Source organism: Benincasa hispida, unplaced genomic scaffold, assembly GCF_027475165.1.
Source record: "Benincasa hispida cultivar pf3 unplaced genomic scaffold, pf3_genome.v1.1 HicScf1087, whole genome shotgun sequence".
NCBI lineage: Eukaryota > Viridiplantae > Streptophyta > Magnoliopsida > Cucurbitales > Cucurbitaceae > Benincasa > Benincasa hispida.
In genome coordinates, this window is record NW_028325397.1 from 1 (window position 1) to 14,131 (window position 14,131).

At 33.5% G+C, this 14,131-nt stretch overlaps 1 pseudogene; it reads left to right on the forward strand.

Annotated features, from left to right (window-relative positions):
* The first annotated feature begins 6,006 nt into the window (after positions 1–6,006).
* On the forward strand, positions 6,007–7,303 carry LOC150031616 (serine/threonine-protein phosphatase 7 long form homolog; annotated as a pseudogene).
* The last annotated feature ends 6,828 nt before the right edge of the window (positions 7,304–14,131 follow it).

The following is a 14,131-nucleotide window of genomic DNA, read 5'->3' on the forward strand; positions in this document are numbered from 1 at the left end:
CGTCATTTTTTATATATTATTTTAATATATATTTCTAAAAAATGAAAATATTGATACATTGAAGATACATTTTCTCTTGTTTAAAAAAATAGGTTGCCTAGTTTTAGATTGAAAAAAATTAGATGAGTTGTTTGTCTTTTTTCTTTAAAAAAAATAAGCATAAAAATAGATATATCAAATTGCTAGTCGATACGTATCTGAGAAGTATCTGGATTCTTTGTCTCACATGAAGTATTTGTGTTTCATACCCAAAAACCCAATCATTTGTGTAGGCCCATAATAAATTTGAGTCCCCACTTAGCCTTTCATTTTGAATAATTGCAATGGATAAGATTTTTAGACATTTTATTAAGTATATAATAATATTTAAAAAATATTGTAAATATAGTCAAATTGTTCCATTATCCTAATTAAAATTTTTTGGGATTATTCCTCTTATACCCTTGGGTACAAAGCAAATCTTCAAGCACATTTTTCTCTCACTCTCGAATTTTCCAATTTGATTCTGCCCTCCGTACCTCTCGATTTCTTCATCATCGATCTTCCATCTTGATTTCTCAATATTGATTTCATCATCGCCAATAAATGTACAAGAGAGAGAAAGGAAAATGAAATACCTTAATAAAAATATAAATACTTATGGAATTGAGTTATTAAACACTAAATTATAAATACTATTAAAGTCCGTAGGCCAAATATGGATAAAAGAAAAAATATGGTTGTATAGAAAATATTTAGAAAAATACGGTATTTTGCAGTATATCACCATTCCTAACGTAACTTCTTTGTTTAAGATAAAAAATATTGAAAAAATTTAAATAAAAAATGGAAATTATTTCATATGGTAAAACTATTGAAATATTTACAAGATATAGTAAAATTTTAGAATTATCAATGATAGACACTGATAGAAGTCAATCAATATCTATCAATGTCTATCATTAATTGTTCTAAAATTTTGCTATATTTTGTAAATATTTTAATTTATTTTTCTATGTTTGAAAATAGTCCAAAGTACATCTCTCTTTTTTTTTCAAAAAAAAAAAAAAAACCACCTTCCTTAATTATCCGCCGCCTCCCTTAATTTCTTTTTATTAGTTTTTTTTTTAAAAAAAAAAATCTTATATATATTTATGTTCCATTAGGTTTATGCGTGGGTCAATTAGATAAATAAGGTTCTTTTAGGATTTTTTTTTTTAGGAAAACAATTTAGGGAAATATAGTGGTTTTGAAACTATTTAAAAATCTATGGTTGTTTTAGAGATTTCGAGGCGGGGATTTTGTTCAAAATATTTTGTCGAGGGTTCAACCCTCGACCTGTCGAAAATTAAAGAAGAGATCGAGAGTTTGACCCTCGACCTAAAGGAAATTGAGAAGAGGACGAGGGTTCAACCCTCGACCTATCAAAAATTAAAGAAAAGATCGAGGGTTTGACCCTTGACCTAAAGAAAATTGAGAAGAGGACGAGGGTTCAACCCTCGACCTGTCGAAAACTAAAGAAGATCTATAAGGGAAGAGGAGAAATTTTCCTCGACCTCTAGAAAATTATAGAACAAACCCTCGACCTAAAGAAAATTAAAGAATCGTTTAGTAATTATATACACGATCGCACACGATTGTTTAGTAAAATTACTATGCGATTGTTTAGTAATTCTTTATTAATGTAACAATAGGTGCAAACTTCCAGAAAGAACAAGTGAACGATGAACAACTTCTTTATTAGACGCTAAACGATCGTTTACAATCTCTCCACGATCGCTCAGTACGACTAAACGATCGCTTACTAAATCCTCTGCGATCGGCCACAAACTCCTACATGATCGCTTAACTATTACTATTACACGATCGCCTTCTCAGAACCTATACGATCGCATACCTTTTACTATACGATCGTATACCACATGCTACATGATCGCCAAGCTTTACTACACGATCGCCTAGTGGAAGTAGACGATGAGCGGCACGCTGCGATGCCCTCTCTGCAACAGTGTCTTCCGAACTCCCACTCTCGAGAGCTCTCTTTCCTCACTACACAATCGCCCACAAACTCCTAAACGATCGCTTAGTTATTACAATTAGACGATCGTCTTCTTAAAACCTATACGATCGTGTACCTTTTACTATACGATCGTGTACCAAGTGATATACGATTGCTAAGCTTTACTACACGATGCTGAGCTACTACACGCTCGCCTAGTGGAAGTACACGATGAGCGGCACGCTGCAATGGCCTCTAGAGAGCTCTCTTTCCTCACTACAGAATCGCCTACAAACTCCTACACGATCGCTTAGCTATTACAATTAGACGATCGCCTTCTTAAAACCTATACGATCGCCTACCTTTTACTATATGATCGTGTACCAAGTGCTACACAATCGCTAAGCTTTACTACACGATCGCTGAGCTATACTACACGATCGCCTAGTGAAAATACACGATGAGTGGTACGCAACGATGGTCTCTCGAGAGCTCTCTTTTCCTACTACACGATCGCTCACAAACTCCTACACGATCGTTTAGCTATTACAATTAGACGATCGCCTTCTCAAAACCTATACGATCGCCTACCTTTTACTATACCTTCATGTATCAAGTGCTACACGATAGCTAAGCTTTACTACACGATCGCTGAGCTACACTAAACGCTCGCATAGTGAAGTACACGATGAGCGGCATGCTGCGATGGCCTCTCGAAAGCTCTCTTTCTTCACTAACAATCGCCTACAAACTCCTACATGTTCACTTAGGTATTACAATTAGACAATCGCCTTCTCAAAACCTATACGATCGCATACCTTTTACTATACGATCGTATACCAAATGCTACAAGATCGCTAAACTTTACTACAAGATCGCATAGTGGAAGTACACGATGAGCAACACGCTGCGATGGTCTCTTAAGAGCTCTCTTTCCTCACTACACGATCACCCACAAACTTCTATACGATCGTTTAGCTATTACAAATAGATGATGGCCTTCTCAAAACCTATACGATCGCCTACCTTTTACTATACGATCGTGTACCAAGTACTACAGGATCACTAAGCTTTACTACACGATCGTTGAGCTATACTACACGCTCGCCTAGTGGAAGTACACAATGAGCAGCACGCTGCGATGGCCTCTCGAGAGCTCTCTTTCCTCACTATACGATCGCCCACAAACTCCTTCATGATCACTTAGCTATTACAATTGGACGATCGTCTTCTAAAAACCTATATGATCGCCTACCTTTTACTATACGATCGTATACCAAATGCTACATGCTCCCTAAGCTTTACTACATGATCACATAGTGGAAGTACACGATGAGCGGCACGCTGCGATGGCCTTTCGAGAGCTTTCTTTCCCTACTACACGATCGCCCACAAACTTCTACACGATCGCTTAACTATTATAATTAGACGATCGCCTTCTCAAAACCTATACGTTCGCCTACCTTTTACTATATGATCATATACCAAATACTACACGATCGCTAAGCTTTACTACACGATCGCATAATTGAAGTACACGATGAGCGACACACTGCGATGGCCTCTCGAGAGCTCTCTTTCCTTACTACACGATCAACCACAAACTCCTACATGATCGATTAGCTATTACAATTAAACAATCACCTTCTCAAAACCCATACGATCGCCTACCTTTATACGATCGTATACCAAATGCTACACGATTGCTAAGCTTTACTACATGATCGCATAGTTGAAGTACACAATGAGTGGTACGCTGCGATGACTTCTCGAGAGCTCTCTTTCCTCACTATATGATCGTCAACAAACTCCTACACCATCGCTTAGCTAAGAATCTGAATCTCTGCAGCTGTCAGCGTCTCGTCCCATCCCATCCATATTATTTTCCCAACACCGGACCCATGGGTTGAGTTTTGAAAACTCGACCTTTTAGCTTATAACCCCTACCGTCTTTTCTCATTTTCTCATACTGCTTTCTCATTTTCTCACACTGTTTTCGTTCCCTCATTCTCCTCACTGCCTTCGACCTTTAAGATCAGCCTCTCATTTTCTCCCCACTGCCTTCGTTCTCTCATTCTCACTGTTTTCAGCCTCTCATTTTCTCACATTTTCTCACTGCCTTCAGCAAATCTTCTTCTTCTCCCACATTCGTCCATTAAATTTTGAGGTTTGTACCTTTTACTATACAAAATTTCATTTTTTTTTAAAGAACTATACATTTTGTTCCTATTCTCATACTATTATATTTTTTTTATAGTTTTTGTTGCTATTTGGAAAACAAAGAACAAAAAAGGTAAGTTAAATTTGTGAGTTTATTATTTATTTATTACTAGTTTTATTATATTTAGTAGATCTATCATGTTGAATTCAATAATATTTACATATTGATGTTAATAGTTCTTTCTCTATTAGTGTTTATCTTAGTAGTTGTTATTAGTGTTAATCTTATAGTTGGGATGTTATACCAACATGTTAATCTTATTTATATTTTGTTTGTTTTTGTTTATATTTAAATATAGTTTATTGTTATGTTTCTTATGATAACATTCGTCCATTAAATTGTGAAGTTCGTATCTTTAGTATTTTTAGTTTAATACAAAATTATTATGATTTTTTGAAATATATTTCTTATGATATTTGATTTTTCTAGTATTGACTTTGAAAATATAGTTTAAAATAGTTTGTAAAAGTTTAATTTAATTTAATTTTTTATTTTGTATTAAATTTGAAAAAATAGTTTTAAAAAGTTTACCTCATTGTAATGTTTAAAAAGTTGATGTTTATAGCTTAAAAACTTTAATATTTTTAGTTTAATACAAAATTATTGTGATTTTTTTGTATAAATTTCTTATGATATTTGAAAAGTTTAATGTGTTGTTATGTTTAAAAATAGTTATAAAAAGTTTAATTTATTGTTATGTTTAAAAAGTTGATGTTCATAAAACTTAAAAAGTTGATGTTTATAAATAAAAAAGTTTAATATTTTTAGTTTAATACAAAGTTTAATATTTTTTACCCACAAACTTCTTATATTTCCTATATATATTTCTTATTGTGATTTTTTATTATGGTATGTTTTTATTTAAGTTTGATAATTAGTAGAATAATTAGTAATGTATTGTTTATCTTTTTTTTTTTAGAAAATGGCAGGCAAATGCTTGGAATTTTTGTTGTTTACAAATGATAATATGATTGATGGTATTGATGGAGTTGACTATGACCAACTATCAAGTGGGAGTTTTAGCATAAATGTGAACAATGAAATTGTATTTGAACAATTCATTGAAATGGTTGGGATGTCACTTAGTGTAGATATGGGAACAAATCAGATAGAAATAATATATAGACATTCTAACCTACAACCATGTGGATCAATAAGGTTTATGTCATTCCCTATTTCAATTTTTTTTTATTGTATATTCAATTTTTTTTAATTATAATTTATAAATTTGTACATTATTCTTTTAATTAAGTTGTACATTGTTCTTTTAATTAAGTTGTACATTATTTAATTAAGTTAATTAAGTTGTACATTATTCTTCTAATTGAGAAATAAATATTTTTTTCTTTCAGATCATGGCTTTAAACCTAGGACCAGTTGATTCCGATGTTTTGTACGACCAGTCCATTCATCGATCATCTGTTGTATGGCGAGATCGTACGGAGAAATATCTTGCAGGCATCGAGAGGCAGTTCTCCAGCGCACTATCCCCACTCCACCCTCGAATACTATTGCTATTGCGCATATCTGGATTCTATGGGGTTACCAGATTGAGATTTATTCAGTTGGACTGACAACTGATCATAGCCTTGGTCGAGAGATGGAGGCATGAGACGCATACATTTCATATGTCTGTTGGAGAGTGCACTATCACTCTACAAGACATAGAAGTGTTGTTGGGTTACCTGTTGACGGTGAGCCAGTCACCAGAGTGATGTACGATGACTGATCACAAGTTTGTCAACTGTACCTCGGTATAACCCCACCTGCTGACAAAATTAAAGGATCGAGGTTAAGTTTGATATAGTTAGAAACACAATTCCGTGAGCTCGCAAATGATGCATACGAGGAAATCATCATAAGATATGTGCGAGCATATATACTATAAATGATGGGTGGAAGTCTGTTTTCCAACAAATCATGTCATTCTGTTGACTTGATGTTCCTGCCATTAGTAGCTAACCTCTATGATGCGGTGCGGTATTCGTGGGGTGGAGCATGTTTGGCATGGTTGTATAGACAACTATGCAAAACAACAAGACCTGAGGTTTATGAGATAGCTGGACCTCTCATACTTTTGCAACTATGGGCTTGGGAGCGATTTCCAACAATGGCTCCACAGCTACAATATGTTAATGACGCTCAGTTAGTTGAACGAGCCTACGGTTCTCGGTATGTTATTTTAATTCAATTTAATTTTTATATCACTGATCTAGTTAATTTAGATTATAAATTATCAATTAAAAAATTTAGGTGGGGAGACAAATTTTGTATGACTAGAACGACCACACATGTAGTTAACCAGTACAGATACATGTTTGATCTGCTTCAACTTGATCAGGTACATTACACTGAACTTAATTGATTATTTTATACAGATTTTTATTGTATTTGTCTTTAATGTTCTCCAATATAATATTTTGTGTTTCAGGTTATTTGGGAGCCATACAAAATTATTATGCATACTTTGCCCAATTTCTGTACGAATGGTCAAAACATATGGCGGACGATGAGTCCTCTCATATGTTTTCACATTGGTGAGTGGCATCTTCCTGACAAGGTGATGAGACAATTCAGTTTTCAGCAGGATATCCCATCGCCTTGTAATACTGAACCCTTACTGCATGATATCGACTTAAGAACTGTAAATTGGTTCGAAAAAGTTGCACATTTGATAGTAAGATGGCACTATCGTGCAAGGTTTATTGCAGTGGGGGTTTCTGTTGAACAGTTTGACAGGGATGTCACTCAAGACTACATTCATTGGTATAATAATATCACAAGGCGCTACGTCACTCGTCTGGGAGCAGCTGTGGGTCATCTGGTATATGAATGAATATTATCCAATTATTTTTAATTTAAATTTATTTCATAATTCATAGAGATCGAACAACAGTAGACTCCGTGATGTTGCAAATGATCCAAACCAGGTTCTTGCTAAATATAGTGACAACCGAAGCTATATGGAGGAGATACATTATATGTACGATATACATATTATTCCTCCACCAACTCCTAGACGTAGAGGACCTGTACGGGAAGAGGATAAATTTGATGAGGTTGCCCATAATGTGGAAGAGTTGCCCCATGTGATGTCAACGTAGAGTCAAACTGATTATGTTAGTCCGATGATGATGATGCCAGCATTTGCTTCAAGACATTATGACTCAGAAGCTGGTCCTTCGTCTTCATACGTGCATGGACATGGTCGGGGTCGTGGAGAGCATAATGAATATTTATATCATGAAGCGCCTGCAAAGGTACCAGAGCAACATCAAGAAGAACCAGAGCAACCTCAAATTTGAAGTCGACGACGACAACCAGCTCGAAATCGACGACATCCGTCTTGTGGGACACAATGATTTTTGTAATTATTTTTATATAAATGAGATATTTTAATTTACATATTTTTATTTTTATGAGATATTATTTTTTTTAATTTGTTCTTTTTAGAGTTTAAATAAAATAATAAAATAATAAATTTTTTTTATAAAATGGAATTTTTTTTTTTAAAAAAAAACAAAGGTCGAATGTTGAAAATTCGACCTAGGTGGATTGAATTTTCAACACTCAATGTTTAAATTATTAAAAAAAAAAAAAAAGTAAAGGTCAAGTGTTGAAAATTCAACCTAGGTAGGTTGAATTTTCAACCCTCGACCTATTAAAAAAAAAAAACAACAACAATATTTTTCTAAATAGTTTCAAAAGTACAATATTTTTATAAATTATTTTCAAAACTACCATATTATTTTAATTTTTTCCTTTTAGAAAAGTATTAAAAAAAAAAAGATTGTTTTGAGTAAACTTAGAAAAAGAGATTGAAATTTTGTCTTTATTGGAATGTGTTTTTTTAGGAACGCATTTCACTTTTTTTATTATTAATTTAATAATTTTCTATTGTCATTATGTTGCCATGATGTCACTTTTCTTCTTGGTCTTCTTTCATTTGATGTGGGCGTCCATGCCTCTCTCTTCCTTTCTTTCATTTTTTTTTTTAATATTCCAATGCTATGCTCAATAAACAATTTTAGTTATAAGTTTTTGTATTTTTTTTAATTAAAAAATCATGTAAATTTGTTTACAATGTTTTTTATGAAAATACATCAATAGTTGTGTTCAAGTGTTATTAATTTTTAATTTTTAAAATTCATCAATACTTTTAATTTAATTTTTTTAAAAAAAAACTTTATTGACAGTTTTTTTGTCAAAATATTATTTTTAAATAAAAAACTCATTAGCAATTATTAATATTTAAACAATTATTTTAAATGAATTTTTGGTATAAAAACTACTATAACCTTACCACTATGTTATTTTCTAAAATATATATATATAATTTATATAAATTATGGTTAACATTAAAAACTAAAATTAGTAATAAGGTTTCTAACTTTTTATGATGAAAGCACATGATGTCATGTTTCGTTGTTTAGATATTAAAGAATTTGAATTGGATGCTTAGTGTGGAAAAAGGTTGAGTTTAAGAGAAGGGACATGGAATTTGGATTTATAGGTTAGAGATGTCCAATTTTTCTACGGGGATGGGCTCCGCGGGAATCCCCAATTAGGCGGGGAATGGGAGAGGGAGTGGGAGAAAAAAATTGTCCGCCCCGATTAGCTTCTACATATTTATTTATTATAGTTAACTAATGTTATGTTATTATTATATAAATATTACATTTAAATTTTAAATTTGATTATTTATTGGCAAAAATAATGAATATGTTTAAATTGAATATTTAAAAAATTATATATATATATATATATATAAATAAATAATTTGATTTATATTTATTTCTTTTTACTAAAAAAAATTAATTAACTTTTTTAGGCCAAAGTAATTTATCTTTAAATTCAAATTGTCATGTAAAACTAACCAAATAAATAATTTAGTAATAAATTTAATTATTTGATTAAAATTTTCTCGATTTAAATTAATTGGCTTTTTACAAAAAAAAAAAAAGTAATGAAGAAAAATTCCCCTCGAGAAACCCGATCCCCACTAATTCCGACGGGAATCTTCACTCTGATCCTCGTGGGAAGCGGAGATGGGGATGGGGAATGAAATGGGGAGCGAGGATGAGGATGGGGGATGGCTGATGACGGGTAGAAATGCACATCATTATATGCCTTTTATTTAAAATTATGAGGGCTGTTAAGTAAAAAATGCAGCGATTATACTTAGAATTCATGAGAAAATGAGTTTGCGTCTATCGGCATTAAGAATCTCGGCTAATTCACTATTATATGTTATTATGCGTTCAATTATTTATTTTTGTAGCAACTACAGAAATCGATCGCATACGCGGGAGCCAGGCTATTGCGGAGACGATCGCATATGCCAGTCGTATGGGTGTTACGGCTATCAAGCGAATGCGGTCATTGCAGGGAGATTGCGGTTACAAAGTAATAACCATAATAGAGGGATGAACGAAAGATTGGTGGAATGCAAGCATGAACGCATACATTGGGATTATAAAAAAGATGATGTTGACATTTCACCTACCACGCCGTTAGCAGCAGAGATTCAGAAAAGGACCATCACGTCGCGAGTGTCAGATCCAGAGCAGGTCCTTAATGATGTCGATGATCAAGCTCTATAAATAGAAGTTGTTGAGCAGAACTTCAAATTATCCGGGGTTTTCTACCTGAGGGCAGATCCTTGTGATCCAGACCAAAGTGTTAGAAGATAGTCTTGAGAGTTCTTCATCCCTTAATCATTCCAAGTGACGACCGGAGTCTTCGTCGGAGTTAGAGCTCGAGAGAGTCTACTCCACCATCCATCCATGGCACCACCGGCAGCCTTGACACATATCTGCTGGAAGCAAGACATTGCTTCCAACTAGCTCTCCATTTCTCTTCTTTCCTTGTATTATATTATATTATGCTTTAAGAGATTAATACATTTTGTGATCAATGCATTTCTATATTTTCCTTCGATTCCATCTCCATCTTTATTTGCTCAGCATCCTTTACTTTCATTGCATCACTAAGTAAGACTGCTAGAGTATCACATACTTAATCATGCAGCATAGGAATATGAAGCAGGTAGCAAACCACCGGGAGGTGTGCGTTGTGCGAGTGTTGTGAGAAAACCTTATTTGTTTAGTGTGAAGTTGTAGCAACGCTTGTCTATAAATGGACGCAATACTTGTCTATGAGTAGAATCAGCAGCAACCAACTGTCCGAGAGGGTAAGTAGTTGATCGCATTAAGCAATGAAAGCAAGTGTTCACTAGAGATAGGAATAATCTTATGTCAACCAAGTTTATGTGATTACCTTGTCTTATGAGCGCATCATTTATCATTTAGGCATATTTGGGAGTGTAGTCTAAAAACCAAATCTAAGACTCAAGAGAGCAGACTGGATCGCATAAGCAAGAATGGGGAACTTAGAAATAAGCTCCGTTTGCTACTACACAGCGTATGCACCTTTTAAGTAGGATATGGTGGTATGCGATCATCTCGCTTATGTGTGGGAGCACGTGAGCGGGAATATAGAGGCTTAGAAATAGGCTTCTCGACACTATCGCATATACATCGCATGCGTCTACGTCAAGTGTGTATAGCATGATTGCATAGCTTGCGTTGGCTGGGGTTACCCTTGCGGTCAAGCTTAGTGTTACAGTGAAGACATCCTCGCCTTTTCATATATTTTTCTATGCATTGTACTACGCATTAACAGTTGTCGCGTCTCTACCTCTCAATCATACTTCTACCGCTTAATCTAATAGCTAGGAGTAGGAGTAGTACATAGCTTATAACCCTCAACATTCTTTTATTCTTCACCGCAAACACATTACCGATAACATTTAGCTACAAATCCCTGAGTTCGACCTTGGATCATCCGAGAAACTTACGATCTCGTTATACTTGGCGAGAGCGTAAGAAAACTTGTGTTAGGAACGCATGGTCATTGCATAAGAGATTAACTCATACTTTCCATCCCAACGCATGACCACCGACACATGAGAACCAACGCATAATCTAAGACATGCATCGCACAATAATACGTACCAAATTTACGTCATCAATGGCATCCCCGATCCCGTCCCCGTCCCATGGACTTCTCTATTCTAGGTTCATAAAATTGGTAGTAATTTGGACCCTTTTGGTCAATTAATTACTTATTCATCCATTAATCGAGTCCATAATGTGAAATTTTCTATCAACCGAAGTTCATTGCAATTAGTTTGTTAAACTAATTTTAGGAATCCTTGCATGAAATTGCATTCGATAAATAAAATTGCAAAAATCTCTATAATAACTAAGAGAAGTAATAACCTATATAGTTTAAATGTACTTAAAAAAAGTTTCAAATTTTATCATAAAAAATACATTAACAATTTTTGTTTTAGATATTATATAAAAAAATCGTTAAAATAATTAAAATTAATTTAGTTTCATTACTTTTAAAATAAAATTTAAAATTTTACTTTATAATTATTTTATTAATTGAAAGTAAGGACAATGATTGAAAATAAGTATTTAGTGAAAAATTAGGATTAAAAATATAAAATCTTGAATTTTAGGGATCAAATTGAAACAAAACTCAAATCTTAAGGATAAAATTGTAACATTTTAAAAATTGGAAACTAAATTGAAACAAAATTCAAAATATAAAGACTAAATGTGGAACATTCTAAAATCTAGGAATTAAATAGAAATTAAAGCTAAAATCTAAGAACCAAAAAGCATTATTTCTTTTATTTTATTTAAAAGAAACCGGATCATGCCAGAAAAATTTATTAAAATAATAACTAAAAAAAAGTGGAGAGGAGTGAGTTGTAGTGAAGAGGAGTGAGTTGTTTTATGATGTACATTTTTGATGTTTGTATAAATAAGAGTGAGAGAAGTTACAAAACAACAGAACTCTGTCAAGAACACAGTCTCACAAACTCATAATATTTGATGAAAAAGAGAAAGGGAAAGAAGAAAGAGAGAAAACTATGAGTGAGGATATTTATGTAGATATTTTGAAATGTAGGGTTGAATACTTTAAGAAACTACAATATAATATAATTTCAATTTGAAGGCCAAAAATAAAAGGTTAGGGTAATGAAAAGAAAGGGGGGTTGGGTTGATGAAAAAGAGAGTGATTGAAAAGACAAGAAGAAGGAAGGGTTAGGTTTGCATGCCATTAGTGGCAAATGATGTGACCCCAATTGGGTAGGGAAGGGTATCCTTAGATTTATCCTCTTTCAGTGCACAACAACCTTTCATCCAAACATCAAAACTATTCCCCATTTGGGTAGGGAGCCCCACAATGTCACATTTGCTTTTGCCAAAGTTGAACGTCAGAGCTAGATGTTGGAGATGATTGTTGGAGGTAATCTTTGTTAGAGGCAATTTTCGGACTTTGGTCAATGGAAATCGTCGTCAAAGCAGTAAAAATTAAAATAATATTGTAATTTTAAAAACAATTTATAAAAATATTGTAGTTCTAAAATTATTTACAAAAATATTTTTGTTTTTTTTTTTAATATGTCGAGTGTTGAAAATTCGACCAACCATTCGACCTTTACCTTTTTTTTTCCATTTTATAAAAATAATTTTTAAAAATATTTTATTATTTTATTTAACTTAACTCTAAAAAGAACAAATAAAAAAAATCTCATAAAAATAAAAAAAGTAAATTAAAATATCTCATTTATATAAAAATAATTACAAAAATCAATGTGTCCCACAAGGCGGACGTCATCGATATCGAGCTGGTTGTCGTCGTCGACTTCGAACTTGAGGTTGCTCTGGTTCTTCTTGATGTTGCTCTGGTACCTCTGCAGGCGCTTCATAATATAAATATTCATTATGCTCTCCACGACCTCGACTATGTCCATGCACATATGAAGATGAAGGACCAGCCTCTGAGTCCTGAACCAAATGCTGGCATCATCATCATTGGACTAACATAATCAGTTTGACTCTGCGTCTGTATCACAGGGGCAACTCTTCCACATTATGGGCAACCTCATCAAACTCATCCTCTTTCCGAACAGATCCTCTATGTCTAGGAGCTTGTTGAGGAACAATAGGTATATTGTACATATATGTACCTTCTCCATATAGCTTTGGTTGTCACTACATATAGCAAAAACTTGGTTCGGATCATTCGCAACATCACGGAGTCTACTATTGTTCGATCGATGTGAATTATAAAACAATTAGATAATATTCATTCATTTACCAGATGACCCACAACTGCTCCTGGACGAGTGACGTAACCCCTTATGATATTATTATACCAATGAATGTAGTCTTGAGTGATATCCCTGTCAAACTGTTCAATAGAAACCCCCAATAAACCTTGCACGATAGTGTCATCACATTACCAAATGTGCAACTTTTTCAAACCAATTTACAGTCCTTAAGTCGATATCATGTAGTAGCGGTTCAGTATTATAAGGCGATGGGACATCCTGTTGAAAACCGAATTGTCTCATCACCCTGTCAGGAAGATGCCACTCTCCAATATGAAAACATATGAGAGGGCTCAGCGTCTGCCATATGTTTTGACCATTCGTATAGAAATTGGGCAAAGTATGCATAATAATTTTGACCTGAAACATAAAATATTATATTGGAGAACATTAAAGATAAATACAATAAAAATGTGTATAAAATAATCAATTTGGTTCAGTGTAATGTACCTGATCAGGTTGAAGTAGATCAAACATGTATCTGTACTGGCTGACTACATGTGTGGCTGTCCTAGTCATTCAAAGTTTGTCTTTCCACTTAAATTTTTAAATTGATAATTTAGATTCTAAATTAACTAGATCAATGATATAAAAATTAAATTGAATTAAAATAATATACTGAGAACCGTAGGCTCGTCCAGCTAACTGAGCATCATTGACATGTTGTAGCTATGGAGTAATTGCTGGAAATCGTTCCCAAGCCCATAGTTGCAAAAGTATGAGAGGTCCAGCTATC